Source organism: Taeniopygia guttata, chromosome 35 (assembly GCF_048771995.1).
Source record: "Taeniopygia guttata chromosome 35, bTaeGut7.mat, whole genome shotgun sequence".
In the NCBI taxonomy this organism is placed as follows: domain Eukaryota; kingdom Metazoa; phylum Chordata; class Aves; order Passeriformes; family Estrildidae; genus Taeniopygia; species Taeniopygia guttata.
Window position 1 is genome coordinate 2980795 of NC_133060.1, and position 27477 is coordinate 3008271.

Here is a 27477-nt window from a genome sequence, read left to right on the forward strand (position 1 = left end):
ACCTCCTGACTGATGGATGCTATGTCACCTTCACACAGGCAGGTCTTGCTGATGACATCGCTCAGAGTGCCTCCGTCCATGTACTCCATGAGCAGCCAGAGTTCCTCACCCAGAAGGTAGCTGAAAGAAGGAAACAAGGGCACGGGCATGAACGTACATGGCTACATTGCTGTTTGGAAAAGACAGGGGTTGATTCTTGTTTTCAGGTCCCTTTGAGACAAAGGCAGAATCAAAGCAATAGACATTCCTTCTTGGCTGTGTGTTGTTTGCAATCTGTGCAGTCTCAAGGAGAAAAGAACAGCTGTGAAAAAGGAGATGTCTTAGATGGCCAGCAAGCGAAAATCTTGGTTTAGTAACAGCCCAGATAAAAAGCCTGTCACGCATGGTGTTTCTGGAAATAAGCACCTAGTCTTCCTGGCATGCATAGCAATGGAAAAGAAGGGCAACAATCCAAGGGAAATCAGCTTTAGGATGGTTCGCCAGCATTTAAAAATCTTTTTAAAAGCAATCCCAAAAAAATGTGGAGGCAGTGAACTTAGAGGGTATTAACTTAGTAAGATACAGCTGATCCAGGTTTTGAATAATTTCTGAATAATTTTCGAACTACGTGTGCCAGGGAAGACTCATGCAGACAAGATGCACTCTCTTCTCATCCATTGGAGATGAGTAGAGAAATATTAATACAGAATAATTAACAGCTCTACTTTCTAGAAGTGACCAAAGTGGGTTTTTAACCTCTCGTGTTTGCTGTATGTAAACACACATTCATGGGATAAGTCCATGACCACTCACCTGTCTAAATAATTCACAACACTGGGACTCCTATGCCTCTTCATGATACTGATTTCATTAACGGTTACTTGCTTCCTCTTCAATCCTTTAAGTATTATTTTCTTTATGGCCACCTAAAATGACACTGAAAATCAGTAACTTGAGAAGTTGGTGGCACGAGACCACAAGGCACATGGAGCGAGTGATTTTGCAATGACGCAGCCGAGCTGTGCCAAACTGCCTCGTGATTAGGCACTGCAGGAACTGGAACTGACATTGCAACAGCCCATTGCTCCGCGCCCTTGGAGGCCAGTTACAGGACACGGGGCCACTGAGGTTTTGCCGTGTCCACTTGCTAACAGTGGTGTCTCAGCTATCACTCACAAACCTCTGAGCCCACTCCCTGCTGCTTTGTATGGGATTCAGAAGAAGTGATCCATGCCTCAATACTCTGTGGATACAACTTGGGCGATGGCTTTTAGGGACGCCTTGCAGATCTCTCCCTGTGTGCAGTTCCCAAGTGCAGCACTGCAGGTGGCTGAGGAACTACCAGTAACTTTCAGATGCATTTTCTGGCAGGCAGAGATGAGAATTCAGGACTCGGAACCTGTCGCCCCAAAGAGCAGTGAGATGCTCTAAGGCACCACCTTTGTTTTAGCAATTGAGAGCGAGTGAGCACATCCTTCTCCGAAATGAACTGCTGCCCTCTGGGCCTTCTTTTTGGCAGCTGAGAAGGACAAAGACTGTCCCAAATGTATTTTGCAGGCTGGCACCAGTCTGTGCTTCTTTTGCCTTTTCAGCACAGCTGTACCCAAAGCTCTGGCCACAGCTGCCCACACCAGAGGAGAAAGCCCCTCGAGTGAAGCAGAGTCTGCGGGGGCTGTTGACATTTACCTCTCCTCCTGTGGCTTTGTTGAGTGCTCTAACCACAGATCCTAAATGCCTAGAAACAAAACAGAAGCAGAGAAAGGAGAAGCTGTTTATTTCTTAGAGTGAAAGCCAGCCCACACAGGAGATCTCTGCTGTAAATGCCTAAAACTTGCAGGATGCAGGAGGGCTCTGTCAGAAGGCAGATGATCCTTTTTCCTCTCAAGTGCATGGGCAGTGCCTGGGCCGGTTGCTGAAGCGTTGGGGTTTACTGCCTCAGCTCCTAAAGGGAATTGATTCTTTCATCTTGGGTTTCAGTTTCTAAACTGTGTGGTTCCTATCCTGACCGTGCAATATTTCCTTCCACAAACCATGGGAAAGAAATGTTCCTGAGAACTGTTATTTCACAGCTTTGATAGGGGGTAGGTTGCTCTTTCAGGCAAGCAAGGTTCTTCTTTTTTCATTAGTGTGGCAGTGTGATTTTGAGACATACAAATATGCTAAAGAAGTTAACACAGAGCTGTCCCACACTTGAGAGACAAAGAGATCTTCCAGGTCCTGTTCCTTGATGCAGGCAAGACCTCAGCAGCATGGAGATGTCTCTGACAATGCTTTCTGAGCACACACACAAATTCTGAGCAGCACTGAAGCGATGGGACAATCTATCCCCAGTATCTGAACACGTTTGCAGCTGGCCTGAGTTCACACTGGATAGATCTTCCAGTGAAACACCTGATATACCAGCAAAACACCTGGCCCATGGTTGTGTAGAAGTAACTGTGGCTGGACTCACCCCTTGCCAATATCTTCCAGTTCAGTGTATTTCATCTTGGGATTTTCCATGTTCACCATTTTCCTCCCGTTGTCCAGGCTAAAGCTCCCTCAGCACCCCCTCCTTGGCCTTGTGCTCCACAGCCTTCCCCAGCTCCCGTGTCCTTCTCTGCACACGCTCCAGCCCCTCGAGGACTTTCTGCTTCAGAGGGGCCCACAAGTGGACACAGCACTCCCAGCCATGGCCGCAGCGCTGCCCAGCCCAGGGGGACGGTCACTGCCCTGCTCCTGCTGCCCCACTGCTGCTGACACAGGCCAGGGCATCCTTGGCCTTCTTGGCCACCTGGCCACACACTGGCCCACCTTCAGCTGCTCTTGACCGGCACCCCTGTGTCCTTTTGGCCCACGCAGCTCCCCCACCACAAAGTTGCCCGCTTGACTTCAAATAGATCATCCCCAGTTCCAAGATGTCCTTCCTGCCTGGGACAGGGCTTGTGGCCATCTCCAGGCACCGCTCTCACAGAGATCCCCACAGCTCCAGCCCCTGCCCATCTGCTCTGTCAGCAGCACAAAGGCTTTGGCAGAACCACCAAAGGCCAAGGGGCTTCTGGCCATTTTCCCTGCAACCCTGCATGCCTGGGCAGCTTGCTGAGCCCAGGATCCCTTTTGTCCCTCTTCCCCTAGGCCCTGCAGAACCTGGGCAGCAAAAGAAAGATCCTGGGAGTCTGTCTATTACAACACATCCTATATTTATATGCTAAAGTAAAACAAAAAGACAGAAAGAAAAATCTTAAAGAAACGAAACATTCCTGCTGGCTCAGGCGGCCCCAGCAGACAGAGCCTCTGGGATCAGCTCTCTGCAGAGCTCCAGCAGCGCAGCCAGCCGAGCCCCGACAGACGAGGCCGTCTCCTCCATGCCCTGCGGAGCCGATCATGCAGGTGTTCAAAGATGGAGTATGGAGCTCTCTCTGCTTCCTGGAGGACGTACAATGTTTGAACTGCCAGGCTTCTGACAGGGACACTGATGTCATTGGCCATGCCTTCAAGGGCTGAAAGAGAGAGGAACAGAGCCATGGTCAGTTCCCACATCTGAGGGGACCCGAGGGGACTCTGTGCCAGGGCCATCCCAGCCGGCTCTGGCCATGGCCCGCAGGGAGCAGGGACCAGCTGGATCAGCCCGAAGCTGCTGGCCAGGAATCCCCCAGGTGCCCTGAAACCTCTGTGTGCTCTGCCCACGCAGGCCCTGGTCCGCACAGGGAGCAGAGCCCTCCGCAGCCGGGGCAGGGCTCGCAGCTCCCCGCCAGCCCCCGCTGGCAGCCCGCTGCCCTCACTCACCCTCAGAGATGAGCTGGAGCTCTTCCTTCCTCCCCCTCAGGTACCGCCCGGCCGTCCCTGGGAACACAGAGCCTGTCAGGCCCGGCGGCACAGCTCCCTGCCAGCGGCGCTGCCAGCCCTGTGCCCACACGGCCTCCTGGCCCGGCTCGTGGCTCACCCATGAACCTGACGGCGCCTCTCGCAGGGGCTCCTGTGGGCTCTGCAGGTAGGGCAGGGCCCGGCGCAGGTGCTCGGCCACGCTGCTGCTGTCCTCTGCCAGCTGCAGAGAGCGGCAGGAGGGAAGGGTTGGCCCCGCAGCCCCGCCGGGCCGGGGCTCCATGGGCACCCGGCTCGGGCCGCAGGAGCCTGGAGCAGAGCCCGCGCGGCCTCGGGCTGCAGCAGCGGGCAGGGGCACAGCTGCCAGCCCGCACACCGAGCACCGCGCTCAGGGGGCTTCTCCAGGCTGGGGCTGCGGCTTCCCGGCCCTCCTTACCAGGCACTCGGTGAAATTCCACAGCTTCTGGTTCTTCACCAGCTTTTCGAGATCCCTCTGCTTCAGGAACTCGGCCGCACAAAGCAGCGTTTCCTGAGAAGCCTGGAGAGCAGCAGAGACGCGGAGATGGCCCCACAGCCCAGGGCACAGGACCCGTCCCTGTGCCAAGGCCAGCAGGAGGCTGCAGCCTGCGAGGTGCCAGGGCAGGGGCAGCCCAGCCCCTGCCAGGGGAACAGCAGCAGCTGCCGAGTCCTCACCTCTGCCACTCGCTGGTTCCCATCATGGCAGTGGAAGGAGAGTGGCAGCAGGCTCTGGCACACGTGTGCCTTCAGGGCCTTTTTTTCCTCTTCCGGAAAACGATCCAGCATGTCTCGGAAGATGAACATGGAGCTCAACTGCACCTGGCTATCCTCCTGTATGAAAGGAAGGAAGAAAGACCTCAGCGTCAGCTGCTTCAGGCCCAGCTGGGCACAGCCTGTAAGTGCACAGGGCACAAAGTGTGCGGGTAGCACCCGCTGGCCGTGGCTGGAGGCGCAGAGCCTTACGTTGTCAAAGAGTGGCAGGAGCGCCTCAGCCAGCTGCAGGGCGAGGGTGCTGGTCATTGGGGCCTCTTTGCAGAGAAATACAGCTCTGAGGAGAACCGCGGTCATCCTGAGCATGACGCCGTCATTTTCCTGCAGGAGCTCCACGAGCCTTTCATGCAGGCTCCACATCCTTCTGGCCATCTACTTGTGTAACACAAGTGTGTGAAACACCATCCTGCTGCCACAGGGCCCAGGGGCCAAAGGCCTGTGCCAAAGCACTGGGGCAGCTGCAGCAGGAGGCAGGAGAGCTGGCAGCAGCTGCCTCAGTGCCCCAAGGCCAGCCGAGCCCCAGGGACTGCCTTCCCCAGCCCCACGCTGGCAGCACGGCTTCAGCCCCTGCGCTCTTCTCACCGAGGCACTGGTGGTGCCGAGCACCACGAGGCCTCTGAGTGCCAAGCGACGCCTCCCCCTGCACTCGCTCTGCAGGTTCTTTGACAAGAACTCCAGGACGCTGTCACGGCATTCACTCAGGTTCAGGCGCTCCAGGACCTGAAAGGCACAGGGCAGTGACGGGGGAGCGGCCGGCGGGAGCCCAGAACCGCACAGGGCCGGGCCCAGGCAGCAGCACAGGGCGCGGGCTCCGTCCCAGGCACTGCGGCCAAGAGAGGGCAGAGAGCCGGGAGGCAGCTGAGCGAGGCAGCGCTGGCCTTCAGGCTCACCTCCACAAGGAACGCCAGGGCGGCCAAATCCCGGCATGGCGTGTCTTTGCTGAGCAGCCCGAGCAGCTGGAATGCAATCGCAGAACACACGGCTTCGGATGCCCGGCGCATTTCTCTGACAGGAGGAAATAGGAGCACAACCCCTGAGCCAGCGGGGGCAAACCTCTCCCAGGACTGCCTCCCAGAGGTCTGGCCTTTCTCCAGCACCCTGCAAGGGGCAGCTGAGCCCTCTGGGAGGTTGCTGCTCTTGGGCACGCTCCTCTCCCAGCCTTTTGCAGCCTCCTTGGCCGTCCCTTGGTGACAAGGGCTTCTGGCCCACGGCCACGGGGACTGTGTGGGGCACCTGGGGCGCAGGGCACACATGCCGGGGACAGCTGGGGAGCAGGGGGTCTCACCTGGCCAGCACGCCCACAGCACAGTGGTGGGTGTCAGCACAGAGCAGTGTGTCCCAGCCACTCTTGTCTTCCATGGCCACCACCACATCCTCATAGTGCAGTCGGCAGAGCAGGGCCTTCAGGGTCTGCTCTGCAAAGCTGTGCGCAGAGCAAAGCCCAGGTCACGCTGGGGGCACTGGCCCCTACCCAGGGATGTGGCAAGGACAGGAGGACTGGCATGGAGCACCTGCTGGGGTTGGTGGCAAGGCCGTGTTGCTGCTGGCATCCCTCCCAGAAGGTATCGACCTCCTCTGGCATATCCAGAGTGCTGAAGAGCACTTGGAAGAGCAGATGCACAAAGAGGCAGGGGAAACACACGGTGACTACATGTGGCACACAGGGCAGCTGGAGGATCTTCCACATCACCACAGTTGCCTGCAAAGGACAGAGCAGCCCGAGACAGCGCTCAGTGCCGAGGTGTCCGTGTGGCAGGGCCCAGTACGGGAGGGAGAGGCCCGGAGAGACGCAGGGGGAGCACCGAAGGGGGAGCACCGGGCCTGGTGGCCCTGAAGCTGCCCTGAGGCCAGGTTTCAGCCCAGCGCCTGAGGCAGGGAGACGCCGTGGGGGAGGGAGGATGGAGAGCTGCTGGAGAGGTGGCCTTGGGGCCAGCAAAGGCAGAAACTCACAGCTAGGGCAAGGACAGCCGTGTGGTCCCCATCGGAGGTGCACGTGCTGTGCTCTGGCCAGCTCCCCAGCACCTCGAGGAGTACGAGCATGGCCGGCTCTGCAGTCCTGGGCGAGCACATGATGCTCTTCCACATGGCCAAAGCAGCTCTGTGGGGTCAGAGCTCTGTCTCAGAGGAGTCTGGGACACAGCAGCGTGGCCTGGGTGGCAGCGGGGAGCTGAGCTGCTCTGCCAGCCCTGCCTCTGCCCACTGCCCCTCACTGGCAGCACGCAGGCAGCCCAGCCCTGTGGGGACTGGCCCCTGAGGGGCAGGGGGGAAGCATGGCAGCACGCTGGGGGGCTGGCAGGGGCCAGGGCTGGCAAAGGGAGCAGCCAGAGGGCCCTGGAATTCTCTGTTGGTCAGACACCTGGGACAGGCTGTACAGGGTGAAGGGCTGCTGAGCCTTGTGGACACGTGGGCCCCGTACCTGTCACACACTGGGGCCACACGCAGGAGAGCCATCACCACGTCACAGGGCTGTGCCTCTGTCAGATCCAGAAGGGGCCTGTACAGATTGTACTCAGGAAAGTCATTGGCCACCAGCCACTGGTGGATGTACCTCACCATGGCAGGCACCTGGAGAAGGCAGGGGAGACTTGGAAAGCTGCCAGAGGAAGGAATGTGCCCAGCTGCCCCAGAGAAGTGCTTCCCTTGCCACCGCACTGCCATGGCCTCAAAGGCTTCCAGGGAGCAGCAGGCGTGGCTTCGGAGGCCACACAACTGCTGGGAGGAGAAAAGCCAGGCCACAGGCTGCTCACTTGCTTTGGGCTGGAAGGACCCTCCTCCACAAGCATATCCAGCAGGGCAGCACTGGCCTTGGTTTTGAAGATGGGAGAGTACGCTCTGACCACAGTGCCCACGACGCTGCTCTCTTCCTCCCGAATCCTCTTCATGAATTTGCAAACCATCTGCAGCAGAAGGGCAAGAAGCCCGGGATGTTGCATGGAGTGCTCCGAGCACAGTGCTGGGCTGAGCAGTGCCAGCAGGCCCAGCCCAGGTGGGGATGGCTGCAGGTACCTGCGCTGTTCTGCGGAAGCGGCCACGGGTGCGTTCCTGCTCTCGTGTGCGCTGCACGGCTGCACCTGGCAAAGAGCGAGTGCAGCCCGAGCTGAGGGGCTGCGGGAGAGGCCGGAGAACACAGCCCAGCCCTGCGCTGCCCAGGCAGGGACAGCCCCGCGCTGCCCCAGGGCATGGAGCACGGCTGTGGGGTGTCTGCCCGGCCCCTATTCCATCCTGTCCATGGGCATGGCCCCAGGGGATGGGATGGGATGGCATGGGATGGGATGGGATGGCATGGCATGGCATGGCATGGCATGGCATGGCATGGCATGGCATGGCATGGCATGGCAAGGCATGGCATGGCATGGCATGGCATGGCATGGCATGGCATGGCATGGCATGGCATGGCATGGCATGGCATGGCATGGCATGGCATGGCATGGCATGGGGCCAGGCTGGCTGCAGGCACCAGCCCTGTGGCCCAGCTCTGCCACTCACCCTTCTGCGGTGGCTGGAACTGCTCCACCTCTTCAGGCTGCTGTGCTGGGGCAGCTCCAGGGCCTTCTTTCTCCTCCTTCCCCCAGGCCAGCTTGGGCACGCTCGCAGGTCTGTGCTCTGCGTCACTGCCTGGATTCATGGCTACCTGCAGAAGGTGAAAAGGAAAAGGTCCGAGTCAGCAAGTGCTGCAGTCGTGCCTTGAGGGCACCTGCAAGAGTGAAGTCTGGGCAAGGCTACAGGACAGCGAGTCCTGCACTCTGGTCTTGGGGGCTCCAGCCACAAGGACAGGAGACTCCTGTCAAGGACAGTGCAAAGCAAATGCCACGGTCTGCCCTCGAGGGCAGCTGAGGAAGAGATGCCTTGGGAAGGCCAGGGGTCACCAAGTGCTCTGGTCTGGCCACAAGCTCACCTGCAGGAGTAATACCTCGGGAAAGCTCCAAGTCAGCAAGGAACGAGTGGCTGTGCCAAGGCTCCTTACAGCACCGCTCTCTCCGTCCTGTCTCGTCGCGTGCACCGAGCACTGTGGAGTGGCCTTGTCACTGCCAACACCTATGCCACAGCATGTCACAAAGGGCCCTTGGATACCCTGTCCCGTTCCATTCCACGGTGACCATGCTGCACCGTGTCACAAAGGGCCCTTGGATACCCTGTCCCGTTCCATTCCACGGTGACCATGCTGCACCTTGTCACAAAGGCCCCCTGGATACCCTGTCCCGTTCCATTCCACGGTGACCATGCTGCACCGTGTCACAAAGGGCCCTTGGATACCCTGTCCCGTTCCATTCCACGGTGACCATGCTGCACCGTGTCACAAAGGGCCCTTGGATACCCTGTCCCGTTCCATTCCACGGTGACCATGCTGCACCGTGTCACAAAGGGCCCTTGCACGCACTGCCACCTGCCCTGGGGCCACCCCCAGCCCCCCAGAGTGGCCTAGGTTGGAAGGAATGCCTTGCCCCAGGTGTGTCAGACAGCCCAACAGGATCTTTAGGAACGGCTCAGACCATCAGCAAACGCTGCCCTGCTCTGCGGGCTCAGAGCAGCAGGAGCCCCCAGGGCTGCCGACGCAGCCGCGGCGGGAAGGGCACGGGGCCCTGCACAGAAGCTGGCACGGCCTCCTCGGGACACGTCCCACATGGTGGCCATCCTAAGCACGGCCGTGTGACACAGACCAGGAATGTGTGGGCCAGGGCAGGAATGCTGCTCTGAGCCTGGGGCCCGGGGAGCGCTGACATCAGCCGCTGAGGCACAGTCCCCGCCGAAGCAGAGTTCCCCCGAGCCCTGGCAGCACCGGTGCCCGTCTGCTGCCCCAGAAACCTGTGCCCCAAAAGGGCTTCTCTGCCAGAGGGCAGCCAAAGCTGGTGTGTGTTGCAGCATTTTTCAGAGAAAGAGGACATGAGTTATGAGATTTGAGCTACTCCAGTCTAGGCCTCAGATTTGGGCCTTGTGAGGCCGTCAAGCCTCTGACGCAGTTAGAAATTCAGAGCTTGTGGCGCAGATAGAAATAGTATTAAGGTGTAACGGGGACCACTGGGCTGTCTGGGTGTGAATTAGTATACGTTTATAGTGTAAGGCTCAAGCCACTTTAAGGAAAAGTTAAACATTGTTAGCCTAGCAATCAGAGTGCCTTTGTTTCTGTAAACTATGTAGAAGTTTATATAAACTACCATCTTATCTTGAATAAACGGAGAACGTTTGATTAACCACATTGGTTCAGATCTGTGTTTGTCTTGTCCAGTTTCCCGTTTTCCTGAGATTCCCTGGCTTTTGGTGTGCACTGGGGGCTGTGCTCCGTCCTACAGGGGCTGTTGGTAGCAGCACCTGGAGCAGCTGGTGGCAACACTTGGTGCGTGTCAGATGTTGTTGCTCCTTCCCAGAATGATTTTTTCATGGAAGGGATTAGCAGTAGCACAGAAACACCAACAGCTACTCAACTTCACAGGACAAAGAGAATCTACCAAAACACTGTCATGTTTCCTTGTGCTTTTGCGTCTTTCTTGCACTCTAAAAGAAAAAGAATTGGCCCAAGCCCTGCTATTCAAATCTCCAGCTGCTGGCCATGTGCAGGGGGCCCCAAGAGTCACTCCACATGCCTGGGAGCATTGTCCAAACACTTCTTGAGCTCAGTCAGCCTTGGTGCTGTGACCCCTGCTTTGGGTTGCCTGGGAAATGACTGTAGTGGGTAACCTGAGGTTGGCCAGCAAAAAGGTGCATTGCCAACTTCCTGTAACTTGAAGGATTCTTACTGAGATCAAAAGAGCTCAGAGTAGCCAGTCAAACAGTTTTGTTTGGTCTTAGGTGCACAACACAAAGCCAAAGTGTTGGCTAATGTTATTCACTGAAGGATCCCAAACATCTGTTTCTCATTAAGACTTTCCCAGAAATATTTCAGGGTTTGTTAGCCAATGTATTCAGTCTTTCTAAATCCCTTCTGCAGATTTCTGCAATGCTGTTATCTGTGGCTCAGTGACCTCCAAATTTCTTCTTGAAGAAGACTGTGGTTTCCTAGTGGCCAAAGCAACCCAAACCACCAAAAGCCCCTTACTTTGATGATGAAATTCCCATTAATAGCTGCCAAGAACACCAGAGCAACTAGCTGCCTCTGTGCATACATATAGTATAGAATAATCAATAGGATGCATGAGGTGTTTTGTCCTGGCTTCCCTGCCAGTTAAAGAAAGGCAAATTATTGTGCGATGGCAGCAGGACACTGCTAATAGGCTCTGACAACAAAGCAGATGTGTTTTGCATGTTCTCTGGGAATACCCACAGTTTCAGAGTGAAATGGTATTTTTCTGTGGCCCCACATTCTCCTCTTGTCTCTTGTGTTCAGCTGACAACACTGTGCAGTGTCAAGTGGAGGGAAATCTCCCTCTTTGCTGAGTAGGAAATGCCTTCTCATGCAAGGATTGCACCTGACGAGTTTAAGATATCATCCTCTTCTGTTAAAACTCTTCCTTTGTTCATTTTTTCGTTTCCTTCCTTCCTCCCTTCCTCCCTTCCTCCCTTCCTTTCTCCCATCCTTCCTTAGGCATTTTGGACAGGAGATGGTGAAGGTGTTTCTGAGTCACCAAAAATTGAAAATGCTTTTGGAACGATCTCTTTCCACCCGTGACCTGGAAGACATTCTGACAAGAATTAAGAAGAAGGTAAGTGCTTGGCAGGAGAAATGTCTCCTTTGTGCAAGTATTGCCACTGCTCATACGAGATCAAACATACCCAATCTGTCTTTATCTCATTCCTCTTCTGCTGCATCATTTTGCTCCTGGGAATGAGCTGTTAAACCTCAGCCTGTTCATTTGCAGGCCACAAAGGGACTGATATTATTAGGGAAAAAGTGAAGTTTTGAATATTTTGAATATTGGTCACAAAGAAGAAAGGGAAAGAGGAGAAAATGGATTTATATTTAAGAGTAAGGCCCCCACCACGCTCTCCCTGCTCTGCCCCCAGGAAAGCAATTAAATGAGAATAGGAGATAACAGAGTCTGAAGATAACAGTGTCTTTGCAAAAGACACCAGAAGTAGTAGTACCAAGAAAATTTCCAAATATACAAAAGATGTCCAAGTCAATCCTAGCTGCTACAATTACAATCTGTCTTTTGGGAATACTGCCCTACTGTCACGCCCTGTGGAGCTGGAAGAAGCTTGGTGAATCCAGCAGCATCCAGCGAAAAATCCTTTGTTTGTTTGGAGGGGGATTTTACTTTTTTTAACTGAAAATATAGAAGGGAGTCTGCCTTTCTGCAGGCACAGGGAGAGTGAGTGTTGAACCAAATCAACTTCCAAACAATGGGCCAACCCCCAAAGAGTCCCATTTTTTCTGCTGCTTCCTTTAAGAACACTCATTGCCTACCAGTTTGCATGATTCCCATTTGTGCTCAAGATTAATGAATTTGGGGGTTTAGACTGCTGCTCAGTATGGTAGCACCCATAACCTGCCTTGGGCTATAGAAAACAAAGAGTTGGCATCACTGAATCTCTGGTCCGTTTCTTTCTGTATGTTAGGAAATGTTTACCTAAGCTTTGATAGCAGTGATCCTGGTTCTAACTGGTGTTTTAAACAGGGAATTTCCTATTTTATATTCTAAAGATTGATGGGGTTTCTCCGTGTCTTTGTAGGGGATGGAAAACCAGAAGAGTGAGTGCCCATCTGTCAAGGAGCCGGTGGAGAAGAGGAATGATGGCCCGAAGAAGCCCCAGGACACGATGCCTTCTAGCAAACGGTACTGAGCACTTTTGTGAGATGTGACCAAGCACATGACAAGCTTTACATGCCTCTCCCTCAGGAAAATCTTTCTGGCAGAGATTACCAGTGCCAGAGATTGTTTCCTCTCCCTACAAACGCTCTAGGATAAAAAATGTCTACCTCTGCATTACACTGAACACAACTTCTCTGGAGGGGTTTTCACAAAAATGGAGAGACAAAAAGACACCCATTGGTTGCAGCTCAGACAATCCCCTGCAATGCCAAGGGCACAGTTGTGGAGGCTATGCCAGGGCCAAGTTTCTGCTGCCTGACTTGGGATAGTAAATTCAACCAGGGCTTTTTTCATCTGAGTGGAATCTTTTTCAGATGGGTATTTTGATGAGAAGTCCCAGTCTAGAAGCAAGATGCCATTCCACAAAGATGCAGTCCTCATCCATGTGGTTTGGCCTGGCTGAATCATGGTTTTCTTACCCTCAAACAGTACCAAGTTTGAGTAGTAAGTAGCAAGGCAGTTCCTGAGCAGCTTTGGTCAACAGGTGTCTCAATGTGGGCTTTTTGTCTTGATATTCCTGTCCTTCATATAGGTTGCTTGATGGACAGCATGCTTGGTTGATTTCCTCCTGTGCTGCAATCAGCATTTAAGACAGGAATTTTATCCTCGCTGTCTCTCCATGCCAATGGCAGAGACTTGTACCTGTTCTCCTCTGATAACAGAGGGGATTTATTTAGCTCTGTCACACTCAGTGGTGTCAGGAAAGTGACCACGTGCCTCAGTAGCATGGCTAGCATCTTCCCGTGCTCATGAATGAGAGAGGTTGATCCAGGAGAATTGTTCCCAGTGGGGTTGTTAAGCTGTGGATCTGGTCTCTAGGGAAGCAAATGAAATGTGAGCATAGTTCTGGGATATCTGGCTTCTGGTTTTATCTCTGTTACTGATTTTCTGGATCCTTCAGGTATGTCCCTGTTCATTTGTTCAGATGCATCTGAGCTACTTTTCCAAATTGTCATGGCTGGTTGTAGAGGCACTTCTCCAGAGCAATGAGTTGCCTTATTAAAAGACACACGCGTCCCATATGAGGAGGCATTTAAACTTGGAAGTAGCATCTCTCTTTCCCCACAAAGCAATGTGACCTGTGTGCCTTGGAAGCCATCTGAAGATAGATCAGATGCATCTCATCCTTGGTTTTCCTGAGTGAGCAGTGTGAGAATGTCACTTGCAGATTGTCTCCCATAATGATTGTCACAAGGTTCACATTGTTCTTCAGAGCCTCATTATTTTCTAGCTTGAAATCACATCATTAGGAAAGCTCCTCAAGATATTTGCTCACATTTAACTGAAGGTATCATCACCAACAGGTTCTAATTTGGTTTTGTTTTCCAGGGTGGAGTCTACTTCTGATGGACGCCTATTACACCGTGCGAAAGCCCAGGTCACGTTACCTGCAGCTGTGGAAGAGATGGATATGCTCCAGAAGCTTTACCATCTCCTGCAAGCCAAGGGGTTTCAGACACGGCTGGAAGGAGTGGCACTCCTCCTAGAGCTGTGCAAAAGCAGCCCCCAGCTAATCTCCAAGAACATTGTCCAAGTATGTAGGGTATTTTCATTCTTCCCTTCCTTTAGCTCCTTTCCCAAGCCTGTAGGGTAAAGGTAATTCAGTGTGTCTTGGCACAACATCCTGGCTGTTTGGGACAGGCTGGTCCCTCTTACCCAGACAAATTTAATTCAGGTCCAGGCTTAAGGACAAGTTATTTCAGTCCAGCTGTATTTGTCTGGCAGGTGCCTATTGAGGCTGTTCATCAGATGATGGCAGAATTTTCTTCTGGTGTAACTGCTGCTGTCTCCTACTCCCAGTTGAGTTAATTGAAGGGAATCCAGCCACTGAAAGCATGGCAATTATTATCCAGATTAAAAATGGGTTTGCATGGGGAACAGAAGTATCAGGCTGGGTTGGTTTAAACCCAGGATTTTTTAAACAATACATCTGTAAACTCCATCTTGTCTTACACAGGCACAACTCTGGCTACTCATTTCCATCCTTGTCCCTATTCCTCTTGGTAAAGACAGTTCTCAGCCTTCTTGGGGAGCCTTTTTTCTCTTTGGAAAAGGAGGAAAACAGCTAAGGACACATCTCTGCCTTCTCCTCCCAGTAGCTGCTTTTTCCCTTTTTCCAGAAAATGTGCCTGATAATGTGGCTGTCAAGGGGACTGAACCTGCTCTAATGAGATCTGTACAGCACATGGCATTTCAGAAGTCCACCTTTTACTTAGAGAAGTGGTCTGGATCCTGGAGGGGTTGATCAGAGCCCTGCACTTCTCCAGACACAGATTCTGAGACAAACAAAATAAAACTTAGATCTCCTCCAGCCATAGTTTTGGAAAAATCATAATTGTCCTCAGTATTTGAGGCAACTGTATAGAAAAATGGGCATTGTAAATATCTGCTTCCATACTTGTAAAGCAAAGGTAGCCTTTTGCATTAATAAATGGAATTGATTTAATGATTTATAGATGGAGAGAAATGCCATAGGAACTATTCTGTCCCCAACCAAAACTCCCAAAACTCTTAAAAACAGAAGAAAATCATTCAAGCAGCATGAGGTTGCACAACCATTCCAGTGAGTGGCCCACAGGAAAACAGTGAAATTGTGCAAGCAAGTGCTGACCTGAGAGAAAGGATCCCCTGAGTGCTGCATCCACACTTCAAACAAGGACATTTTAATCCAGCTTTCATGTTGCTTGTTCTCTTCACAGATTTTTGATTATTTTGTCCTGAGAATATGTGACAGCCACAAGAAAGTGCGGCAGAAGGCGCTGGACGTGCTGGCTGAAATCATAGGCCTCCTGGATGATGCCATGAACCCTGTGATGATCCGCTTGGTAGAAGGAATAGCAAAGAACCTGAGCTCAAATGATCCCGGGGTTCATGCTGCAGCTGTGAGAGCGCTGGAAGAATCCGTTGCTCATTTAGGTGAGGCTGAGCCCTGGCAGGGACTCCCCTCAACTGCGTCTCCATCTGTCCTACACAAGAGAACACTGAGTGCATTGACAGCTGCTGTTGTCTGTGGAACGCTCCAGCTGACACCCACCAGAAGCTGTGGAGGTGCAGCCCTTATGCACCAGTCCCCCAACAGGCTTGCATGTGATCAGCATTTCCCAAAAGTCCCAGGAGCCCTTGGCTCTGTGCTGCTTGTCTGAAGAGCAAGTCCTGGACTACAGCTTTGCTACAATTCAGGGGCAAAGGGGTTTTGGAGTTTGCTTGGGCCCCGTTTGACTTCCCAAAAGAACAGCTTGGCTGTTGGCATGAAGGGACACTGGCCCATCAGAGCTTCTGCACAGCAGCCACCTGGAAGGCTCTACATTATAGGCATTAGCTGCCTATTTTCCCTTTTTCTTCTTTGTCTTCTTTTTTCAAAGGGGAACTTACAATTCACCAAGTTCATTTCTTTATAACAAACAAGTCTAAATCCAGCTGTCAATGGTGCTTTGTTCCACATATTGTTTTGTGTGGGGCAAGATTGCTCTAGCAAATACCTACATGGGCACTGGCTGCTCGAAATTCCTTTGCCATGCAGATTTATGTCAGCTCTGAAAATGGCTGAAAAATTGAGTGTTGAAGAGGTCTCCAAGGGGCATTTCCACTTTCTCCACCTCAGCTGCTCTGTGACTCAGGAACTGCCTGAGTCAGCGTCTTTCTGTGTCCCAAGGATGGAGTTCTTCCTTTTTGCTGTGGGATACAAACCCTTTTCACTGCTTACATGTGACTGACCTCTTGAGATCCCTGATGTGAAATGTTTTAACAAAGCTCCTGGTACAGAAGACAAGCTTGGATTTACAAATGTGAAAGGAGAGCTTTTCTTTTGGGATTTTAAACCCTGCCAAGTAGGCTGGAAGGAAAGATGAAAAGGGTTCAAAAATCAGCAGAAATTTACTTTCTTGTATAAAATGGAGTTGCTCCTGCCCTTTCCCTCCTCACTGTCCTTTCTCCTATGACCTCAGAAGAGTGAGCAAAAACAGGTGTTTCACTTGTAGATAAAGTATCACTGATGAAAGAATTCAACCACCAATGGAGCCAACTGAGTGGCCAAGCTCTGCTGGATGTCGCAGAGTGTATCGCAGGTATGGCCTCCAAATATACTGCTGGTAGTAAATTTTTGTCTGTGTTTGATATAGTTCAGTTCAGAAAATGAGCAGAGAGATTTCAGAAACAATGTGAGAAAAATACTTGTGTTTTGGTTAAATTTCAATCTGCTGTGTAGCATTTTTCTCTCTCTATGCCCGTATTTCAGTGGACATTATAAGAAAAAATGCCATTAACACTGGGAGAGGAAATGCCATTAAAATGTGGAGATGCCCAAATGCCACGGCGGTGGGGTCTGGGTAATTAAGACACGCTGAAGTTTGAAACAGCTCTGTGTTGGGAGCTACAAAAACATTCTGCCAAAGACACCAGCTAGTCACTGATGTTTCTAATCCAGCTGTCGAGCAGCAGCCATCTCTGGTGGGCTGGAGCTTTGAAGTGTGTTCTAATACTGCCCTTTGCTGTGTGCCACTGAGCAAAGGGAAGAGTCAGATTAGACTTTTGGCACTTGAAATCAAAGTCACAGACATGGAGTCACCCCTTTTACTAGAAATCTTTCAACTGCCTCTCTAGGGTGCATTTCCAAATCTTCAGTGTGGGTTTAGACAACTCCTTCATGGGAATAAAATGCAATTTGACATTTCAGTCATTGTTCATGCAGAAACAGATTGTGAAATAATTTAGTAAAGGTACAAAGTCTGCCACAGGTACAAGGCTCTGGTTGGAGAAATTAGTCCTGAGGGGTTGGTGGTTCTGTTTCAAGGACCAGCAGCTGCTTTGCCTGTTTCTGGATCATGGGGCTCCATGTGCTATTTCACTGATCTTAGCCAGAGAGGCTTCCAAGAAGCAAAAGCAGAGGTAGATCCTTGTTTGCATTAATGTTGGTGGCTAAGAAGCTGTGCCTCTCTCCCGGCAGAGCTCGTGGAGTGGGTTTATGCCAGGAGCCCTGAAGTCGTCCAGCGCTATGCCCTGCCCGTGCTCTGGTCCTTCCTGGACAACGAAGCGCTGCCTGTCCGCAGTGCCAACATCCGCACTGTGGCCACCAAGCTTGCCCTGGCCCTCTACGAGGCGATGGGCAACAAGCTGAAGAAATGTGCAGCCAGCAAGCCTCCACACATGCGGGAGAACCTCTCCAACATTTTGTACTGGTGAAGGCAGGATGTTCTCCAGGAAGATGACCAAGTGCTGAGTTGGACACCTCCGGATTTGACTTCTTAGCTGTGCCAAAAATGACAAAACACTAAGGAAGGGTGTGCATCGGCCCCCGCTCTCTCCATCACCCTTCCTAGTCATGACATGGGGGGCCTGAAGAAACTCCAGACTGAAGACAAGGTGAAGGCTGAGCATGGATCAGCCTCACACAGAGGTGAGGGGGAAGCTGGGCCGCTCTCTGGAGGGAGAAAGGGTCCTGTGGCAGCCCAGAGAGCCTGTGCACATTGCCAGGGAACAGCTGTGCCCCCATGTGCCCCTGCAATGAGCTGTGCTCCCAGTGCCCCTGGAGCTGTAGGGCTGCTCAGCCGTGGGGCAGGGAGAGGAGCAGGAGGGTGCATGTGCAGCTGAGCATGGAAAGCACAGGGCTCTGGGCTCCTGCTGTCCCAGGGCAGCCCAGAGGCCAGGCTGTTCCTGTGGCAGCCCTGTGCAAGTGGGTCAGGGTTTCCCCTGGCCTGCCTCAAGTGTCTGCCGGCAGGAACATGTTTCCCTGTGCAGCTGTTTAGAAGTTGGCAGGAAATGTGTCCCATGAAATCTAGAGCTCAAGCTGCTTTAGGTTTGCATTGTGGCATCTGTTAAAACTTTGTGTCTTCACTTTGCAGACCTGACTGGCTATCCTCTTACCAAGAGGTTTTTTCTGGACACTTCTGATTGTCTCTTACCCGCAAAGTCCTTGTTTCCCATCCAGAAGAGCGCTCATCCCTCCAAGCTCAGGAAGAAGCTGCCGCCTGCCTGAAGAGTAGTTGAAGAATAAGATTTATGCATTAGTCTTCACAGATACAGATATACATATGTTCTGATATTTAGATGTAGTTTTGATTAAATGTATTTTGATTGTATCTTGAAATTTTATGACATATTTTTAAGTGTATATATTTTAGTTTTATGATTTAAAAAAAGGTAGATAAATAAATAAACTTTAAATAAGCCAAGCGGAGAATGTGAGACCCAGACCTATCTAGCCTAGAGGTTATGGGAGTGCAGCTCACTCGATGTGCCAGTGTCTCACCACATCCTTTCATCACTGGGCCTCTCCTCTTCCTCTTTTGACACGTTTTCTTTGTGTCATTTGTGCTGCTCTTTGTCATTTGACATTACAACTCAGCCACCCATTGACATGTCTGGGGGACAATGGACCCACAAGATCCTGTCTAGTCAAAAGTTTTCCATGTAGATGTATTCTGTGCTCACAAAAGGCCTGAGCAAAGAAATCAAGAGGAGTGTGCCCAAATCCCAAAGCTTTGCTCCTTTGCAACCTCACACAGATCTGGCTCACGGGTGTTTTTAATCACAATTTCATAGGTATGAAGAGGACATGAGAAAAGATGCACTGCTTTGGAAAAATCATCTGTATGTATATTTACCCAGGACAGCAGTCCAACTGTGTTGTTTGCAACCTGTTTGCAGAAGGATGATTGGACTGTGAGTCCAATAACAAGTGACAAGGATTCCTCAAATCTTTTTACACTCCAGCCTGGGTGCCATTCAGACCACAGTTATAGGATAATACTGTAGTACATCCCACACACATTCTGCCTCCAATAAAAGCTTGGCTTGTCTTTTTAGAGTGAAATAAATAGAAGAGTAATAAAATGAACAGTTACACTTGTCACTTTGGAATGACTCTCCTGCTTTCCAGTGTCAACCCTGCACCTCATGCTCCCAAGGCTTGTTACAAACAAGTGTCCGAGATTGCTTATAAGTTCTTTGGCAAGGTTCAGTAAAAGCCAGATTGAATATTGAGCAACAGCTCAACAAAATTCAATGGCAGCACTCACACTATTACTTACTAGTCGATTAAGGCACAACAAGGAAAAAGAGTAACAAATAAAATACAGTCAATCAAACAAGAAATGTACTGAGAACTATACGTGTGTGTGTGTGTGTGTGTGTGTGTGTGTGTGTTTGTGTGCATTTGAGAAGGGGACAGAAAGAGCAGGGATCCAAAGGAATACCACCTAAAAGCTTAAGAGCACTCAAGCTTAACTCCAGGTCAGCTGGAGCCTCCAGGAGTGGGGCTGTTGGCCCAGGATCCATTGTTGATGGGTGATCCTGCCAGAGCAGCAAACCTGCGAGCTCGCTGGCTCTGAGAGGCCCCACGCAGAGGGAGGCTGCTGCTGGCAGCCGCTGTGCTCCAGGAGAGCTCCAAGGGCCTCCTTTTGGAGCGCTGATTATAAAATAAAATGCTTCACCATGGCTGCACTTTGGGTCAGCAGCCTGCCTTTGAAAGTGGGAGAAGAAGGATGTCGTGCCACTGAGGCCAGAAAAGTGGTTTCCAAGGCTGTTCACAGAACACCCCAGGATCTCGTTAGACAGCACAAGTTCCTGGAGCACTCAATGTTTCTGAAAAGCTCCAGAGGAGCTGGGTCCAGGGGCTGTTCAGCAAGGCCGAGGCCTGACAAGCCTTTCTCAAATCACTGTGTGGCCTGACAAGGCCGGGGGGATTCACCACCACAATCTGAAACATGAAGTTTTGATGTAGGGTAAAAAGCCACGGCCCAGTGGAAGTGGGTCATGTCCTCAGGCCTGTGGGAGAATCACAATGCAGATCCTTGTGGTAGTGATTCCATTTCTCCCCACTTTTCTAAATTCTTGGTGGCAAGGTCACTTAGGTTAGACACCCAGCTCACAAGCAGTGCTCCTGAAGTTTTCTGCACAATGAATTAAAATGAGAATCCTGTGCATGGCATGGAGCACAGAGGAAAGATTTAATGTTAAAAGCATCACCCTGACAATGTTCTTTTGACAGGTTTTGCCCTGAGCTTTCCTTAGGATTATCTGAAAGATTCAATGTCACTAGCAGAAGCTCCTGCAATGGCTGCTGGCCAGCAGAGAGGGCTGTCAGCTGTAAAACAAGTGTTGCCACAAGCAGCAGCTTACCCAGGGCAGCAAATCAAGAGCTGGGAAGGAGCTCATCTGAAGGCCAAACCTCTTTTGGTCCTTCTAAAAGGCTGGAACAGTTCCTCGTTCCAATGAGGCGGATGCTGGACACCACAGCTCTGTGTGAGGACTGGACACAAGTCTGCTCCCACTGAGCGCTGTGATGGTTTCTGCAGGAGCTCTGGGCTCCTGCGTGTGGTGACACAATGAGGAGTCAAGGAGCCAAGTGCACTCCTCAAATTCCAAATGGTGCAGGATGTCTCCCAGACCCAACCTGCCACCACCTACAACTCCATCTGCCCTGGCAGTGCCAAATGCCTCTTACAAACTGACATCAGGAAACTGGGGGGTGAGTGTTGTTTCCCATGGGAAAGGGCTGGCGTTCATTCATGTCCATGGGCCTGCAACTGGAGCTGGTGCTGCATCTTTCACATTGCTTTAACCCCCCCTGCCAAGTGCTATCTGTGGCTGAGGAAGGACACAAAAGGATTAACATGACACAGAAGTCTTCCTTTCACTTATTTCCTCTGGGTTAATGAAACCCATCTAATTATCTGGACCTAGGATGGAAGACGCCAGATATAATCTCAAGATGGAAAAGCTAACTGTATTTTGTCATATGCTGCAAAACAGCATATAACTAAAAATATTGAGGATGGATGAAGGCAAGTACTTTAAATCTAACATTCAATGTGGTTTCAAGCACAGAAAGTTGTTAGTTGTAAGCCAAACCATGCTGGCCTCTGAGAAAGGACCTTCCTCTTCCACTCATCTGTGAAGTATTTCAGATATTCAGGAAACATATTATTTTTTGGAGTGAAATGCACTATTGTGCAGGGACAACCATTCTTTCAGAAATGCAGCCTACTTATTCACAGAATCATGTGTTTCCAAAACCCTTGTAACTCAGTTTTTTGACACACCATTAGCTTTGTAATGAGAAAGCAAGCATGGTCTTACAGTAATCACAAGTTCTGTATGACAGTGTCTATCTACAGATACAACTAAAGGAAGGTGTGTCGCCCTGATTCTTAAGTTTTTCTAAAGCCTTCTGAGTTTACATTCTATTGGAAAACTTTCCCACACAGTTTCTATAAATAACATATTGTTTTGAATTCCTTCCTGGGAGTGGAGAAACTTGATGTACTAGTAGTTTGTCCAATGTCTTTGGAGAGGTGGCCCATTCACTCTCCAATCCACTGTCACCTTTGGAAAAGTATGAAAGTTGGAGTCAGAAAATAAACTTTCTCTTTTACCTTGCAAAGTGGCAAGTGGCTCGCGTTGTGCTTTCTCATGTCCTATAGCAACAAAGGTGCACTAGTACACCAAATTTTACAGCACAGTATCCAGGCTCTAATATCTAAAAAACAAAGCTTTGGGCAAAACTTGCATGACCTTAAAGGTCATTGCAACATTTACAATGTCTGCTATATCAGAGGTTATGCTAGGAATTTTATTGAGGTTATTTGCCTCTATAGAGGCCCAAAGATTGGATTCCTAAGCACCTGTGATATGCTACAATCAACTGCCAAAATAATGATTTAATTTTACAGCATATTAGTATTACATAACCAAGTATAATTGTCGCTGTTGAGACAGGAACAGAGAAACTCCAAGTCAGAAGGCTGAAAGAACTAAACTCAACAACTGTATTTCAAATACATCGCTCTTTTTATAGAGAACATCCTGCAGACCAATTTCATTGGTCTTCAAGTAAAAACATCTCACACCAGTGGTGCGTGCTGAATGGCACACGGTGGCAGAACATATCTATAAACCATGTGAACAACAAGAGAGACAGAAAATTATTTACATTCCTTTGAAACTCTTTCCCAGGCCCTAGTCTGGCAGAAACCTCTCCTTTCTCTCTGAATGAACTGAGAATATCCATATATAATTATGTAGCCAGCTGGGCCTTTGTAAATTCCTCACCCTTGTAGGGACAGGCTGACTTGCCTCTTGATAGACATGTTGTTCTGACACTGAACTGCTAGGGACATAACCAACTGTCCCCATATAGTTTTCATACTGTTCTCCATAAACTTTCAAGCAAGGAGGTGTATAATGAGATACCTTAAAACAATCCTCATCTGCTTTGAGCTGGTTTATCACTTAGCCAAAAGGAGTTACCAGTAGTGTTCTTAATGTGGTTTACATCTCCTAGGCTCTAATCAGCTGGCACATGAAACAAACCATTGACAGAAGTTCTGATCTAGGCATACATTTTTTTGAGTAAATGAATACTGCTTATAGTTTATCTGGAATTTTTTTGTAAACACAGCCAGTTTTTATATTTGCTTCCCTTAAATTTAAGACTTTAAAGGCCCCTGTGATAAAAGATTTATCCTCCACTGTTTTCATAAACAGCCACAGAAATAAACTGTTGAGCCATTCTGTAAAGGTTCAGTTCATAATTACCATATAGCTATTGATTAAAAAAAGAAAAATATTAAAGCCCTTCAAGCCTTCTCAACCAGTTTAAACATTCACTTTTAAAACTATGTTGCTGCTTTAAGCCCCAAAACAGCTCAGCATTTGCAACCATTTCTTGACAGCAATGTGTGTGTGTTAATCTACTTCTAGTTTGTTCATATTCACAAGAATCAACTCTTACACTTGCAGCCCAGAATTCCCCAGAGTCTTCTTCATTCATTAGTTTTGAATGAACAGAAATTCACTGGCCCTTCTTAATATTAATGAAACTGCAGTCTGAAGCATTATAATCCTCTTCTGCTCTGGCAAGGGAATTGGTGTCTGGGGAAAAAAAAAGCAACAAAAAAATGAGGTAGATGCATTCAAATACATACATACTTTAACAGAAATATAAATACATATGACCTTGTAGTAAAACTATTCCTACATATAAAAGTAGGTTATCTTGAAACAGTTAAAGTCTTCAAGATTTTGTTCTGTGCATTTTTCTGTTTTCCAGTAACCAAAATAACAGCTTTAGAAGCAATTTCAGCACTGAAAGTTAGAATCCCTCCCTACACTTTTCACTTAAGTGAAAAATGTCCCTTTATAAATCCCATTTTTTGGTAAAACTGCATGTGACATTCTACATAGCCAGTTGACAAGAAAAATATATGACAGAGCTAAACAAGCAAAGTAGTTTTGCCTTCACCCCCAGCATTATTTTTAAAACTATTTTGTCCTCAAACTTAAAGCAAATTACTTACAGACACAGTCATCATCAGGACACAGCTCCTTGCTGGTAAGCTTCTCCATAAAAATTCCAGTTGTGAGAGGACACATTGATCCGAGACACAAAAATAAAGTCATCAAATAAACACTTTTTGTCACTTTTCTTTGCTGCAGCACTTGCTGAGTGTGTACCAGGTCCAGCAATCCCCATCTTTTATGGAAGAGGCAGAAAACTGGACAAACACACCAGGCTAACAGGAATGGGCTGTGGCACCACTGCATCCCACCAGAGGAGCTGGAGGCAGGGGGAAAACCTCAGACCCAACTCATAAAGCTGAATCCCCTGCCAAAGCCATTCTGTATTAACATTTTAATCAGCAACTGTATTCTTTAAACACTCTAAGCCCTCCTAGAGCTGTCCATAGTCTTAATCATACTTCAAGCAAAGTCTGAGAATGAAAATTAAGTCCGACCCTGGTAAGAAGCAAATGAAATTACATCCTTCTTAGTCCTCCAGTCCTTAATTTTCACAAATGCTCACTGACAAGCACAATCTTCCATGGACCAAAAACCCTCAGTGGCAGAGATTTCCCTGTTCCTGTCTACAAAAAGGACCTACTGGGACAATAGCAGACAGATGCAATGGAACAAATCATTAGGGAGTAATCAGATACAATACGGTATTTCATGTCACACAAAACCTATTAAGTTTTTAACAAGTAAGAAAAAATAAAGTCAATCAAACCTGAGAAACCCAGAAGCATTAGGACATGTATTTTGGAAAAGCCTGGCTAAAAACCTGAAACTTTTATGTTTCCTCTCAGGACTTTCCCTTGAGAATGAGGGTGAATGCTCTATTTATTCTGAATATGCGGGCATTCAGCATCCCTGATCATACTTTTGCTCTGGAAAGAAAGCTGTTTTTAGCACTCACTTCTGAGAAATAAGGATCACTTTAAAAGTTCTTAAACTGAATAAAGCCCTGCAAGGTTAATCAATAATGAGACAGACTTGAGGAGAAAACATGGCTCAAAACCAGGATAGTTATATTTTATTTTATAAAAATTAGTATTTCAACAGAAAAAATCGTTCTCTGGGTGATGTGTGGAAATTTTACATGTCCCCTGGTCATTGTGGCAATTCTATTTGAGTCTTTTTTTTCTGCAGAGAATAGCAAGCGTGCTGACTGACCAGAGTAGCAAGTTTTTAAAAAAAAAAACACCTATCCACAGAACTCCTTTACAGGAGCATATAGTTATTTCTTTGCATAGGTGATTTTCATGGCATGAGATGGAGTGATCTTGAATCCCTGGAGAGCGTCTCGAGCAGCCCCTGCTTGGTTCTCGTTTTCAAACTCCACGAATGCGATGTCATGGCGCCCCGGCACTAAGCGTACTTCTTTGAATCCAGGAAACCTTTAAAATAAGGTGAGAGTCAAAAAATACTTCTTAGCTCAATATACATCTCTCTTCAGTAGCTCCTTATCAGAAGCATCTACTAGCACAATTGTTATTGCTAGTGAAAGATTTAAATTGAAGGGTTTTACATGTCCTATCCTTAGAACTATGCTTCAATTAAGGAATATTATGTGGAAGCAGTTTAATCAGAGCTGTACACACACAGAAGCAATCAAACTAGTCTTAGAACTGCTCCCTGCTGTCCTATGGACTTTAGTATTACAGTAACCAGCTTAAATCCAGTGCAAATTGATAGCAGATAAATTTCACAATCAAAGCCAGCTATGAAAAAAATCAGATTTGCTTTCTGAACCAAGTCATCAGAACTGACATCTGTAACCTCGCCAGTAAGACGAACAATTGAAATAGCTTCAGAACAAACCCTTATTTCTAAAAAGTGAGCTTGCCAACTGAGAAAACACGTACAGGTTACACAAGAATTAAAAGGAGAAATCATTTCTATTCAAAACTTACTGATTAAATAACATGGACAGCATCATCTCATTTGTTTCCTCAGGCAAATTATTAAGGAAAAGGATATAGTTTGGTGGGTTATCAGGCACCTGCAGCAACAGAAATCAAAGCTCAAAAGACTATACATATTTGCATCCAGTTCCTTTGCATCTGTCTGCATGAGTATTTGAACCAAGACTCACATTTCTTTAGTTTTGCTCATAACATTTTATCTGGGTTTCACCACACTTTTATCAAGATGCAGACAGAGCCCCTTCATTCTTTTACATGGATACATTAATTTGGAGAGGTTCTTCCACAAAAATCACAATACCATACTGTCTTAGATGTCACACTTACACTCAACTAGTCAAGAGCTGACACTGCAGTACTCTCTGCACCCAGGTGCCACAGTAGTGGCTGCAGTGCTATTCAAGACACCTGTAAGGCAGTGGTGGAATGCATGAAGGACTCACAGTGGGAAGCCAAGCCCTGCTTACCTGCAGTACAACCAAAATACTGAGTATCAATCAAAACCTACAAAATCCACATGGTTTTATTACAGAGCTCAATTAAAATGTCTTAATTAGAAACCACTTTAGATTTAGAGCTTTAGTCTTGTAACAGATTTGCCTGCTAATACAAATTTGTTGCCACCCACCACAGACAAGGCTGAGTAGTTATTTGCTGATACTGGAATCTTCAACTCAACAAGTACATTATAAATATAAAAATAAACTGGACACCTCAACTTTAAACATTGTCAAAGCAGTGCCAAATAAAAAGTCTCAGCAGAACAATCTCCTTTTACTGATGGAAATATTCCAGGTAGGGCCATTAGAAATTAAACTTCTGAAGTTCAAAGAAATACCCAAATACTCAGTGTTGTGCTTTGATGCACACTGACATACATATATTGTGCCTGAAAACCCAGGGAGCAAGACCTTTTCCCCTGTTGATTATGTATGCAATGGCAGTACTCCAGAAAGATGTGGGGCAGGGCAGGCAAAGATATTCCTCCATGGTACTTGCTCTCCTGCAAATCCTGGCTCTTTACCACTTTCACTTCTAACATGAATCTTTTAGAAAGTCACTGAGCAGACAAGATGAATGAAGCGTAGGGAGTTGTTCCTACATCTCCACATAATACTTTGGAAAATAAGACACTTGTGAGAAAAAAGAAAAAGTGAGCAGAGAACCCCCAGATTCCTGAGATAAAGCTTTTAGGCAGCTATTTTGGCATCCTCTGTTGTCTTCCTTTTCTTTATCTGCTGCTAGAATAAAGTAAGTTAAAGGGAACTTATTAGCAATGAAAAAAAAATCAAGAATCCTTCAACTGATACTAAGCACAGTCCAAATTTAAGAATCCAGTATGATTTGGTAATAGTGCTGTTTTCTGTATAGTAATGAGAAACTGCAGATTCTCATTTCCTGTCAACCAGATACAGTAGAAAAGGGATTTGTTTTGTTTGTTTACTGTCATGTAGCTGTTAGACAATGTTTCATAGGACAAAAACAAAGCTGTAAAATATATCCTCAAGTTTCCATGTGTAACAAATTATTATTCATAGAGAATAATTAAAAACATTAGTGCTTTTAGTAATAAAAAACATTTCCTGATTCTGTGGTGTAGTCCCTGGGCACTGGCTGAATTCTGTGTTGCTCCCTAGCAAGTAAGTACAAAATAGTTTTACAAAGGTATTCCATTAGAAATAAATTAGGGACATATCACCATGTTTCTCTATAATTCAAGACATATGTTAAAGGTTTTAGTGAGCTGCAATCCAAGGAACATTTGGTGCCTATGAGATACTTCCCAAAGGGAACAAATTGTGTGAATTTTGCATAGCTTCAAAACCAGGCAATCAAAAGAAATAGCATCAGTACTACCTGATCAATGCAATGGCTGAGTCAAGTATTTCTCCACGTTACAAAATTTCAGTTAATAGATAAGGAGGAAATAGTTTTGAAAATGAAGGCCTAGACAGGTATCC

General features: G+C 48.4%; 1 protein-coding gene and 1 long non-coding RNA gene across 2 annotated transcripts in view; both read right to left on the bottom strand.

Annotated features, from left to right (window-relative positions):
- Positions 1–27477, bottom strand: part of LOC140681387 (U2 small nuclear ribonucleoprotein B''-like) — a 399750-nt gene that overhangs the window by 370528 nt on the left and 1745 nt on the right. The window lies entirely within an intron of this gene.
- Positions 24777–26275, bottom strand: LOC140681388 (uncharacterized). The gene is made up of 2 exons (XR_012052556.1): positions 25505–26275; positions 24777–24988 (listed from the first exon to the last, which is right to left on the bottom strand). It is a non-coding gene; the product is annotated as an uncharacterized lncRNA (long non-coding RNA).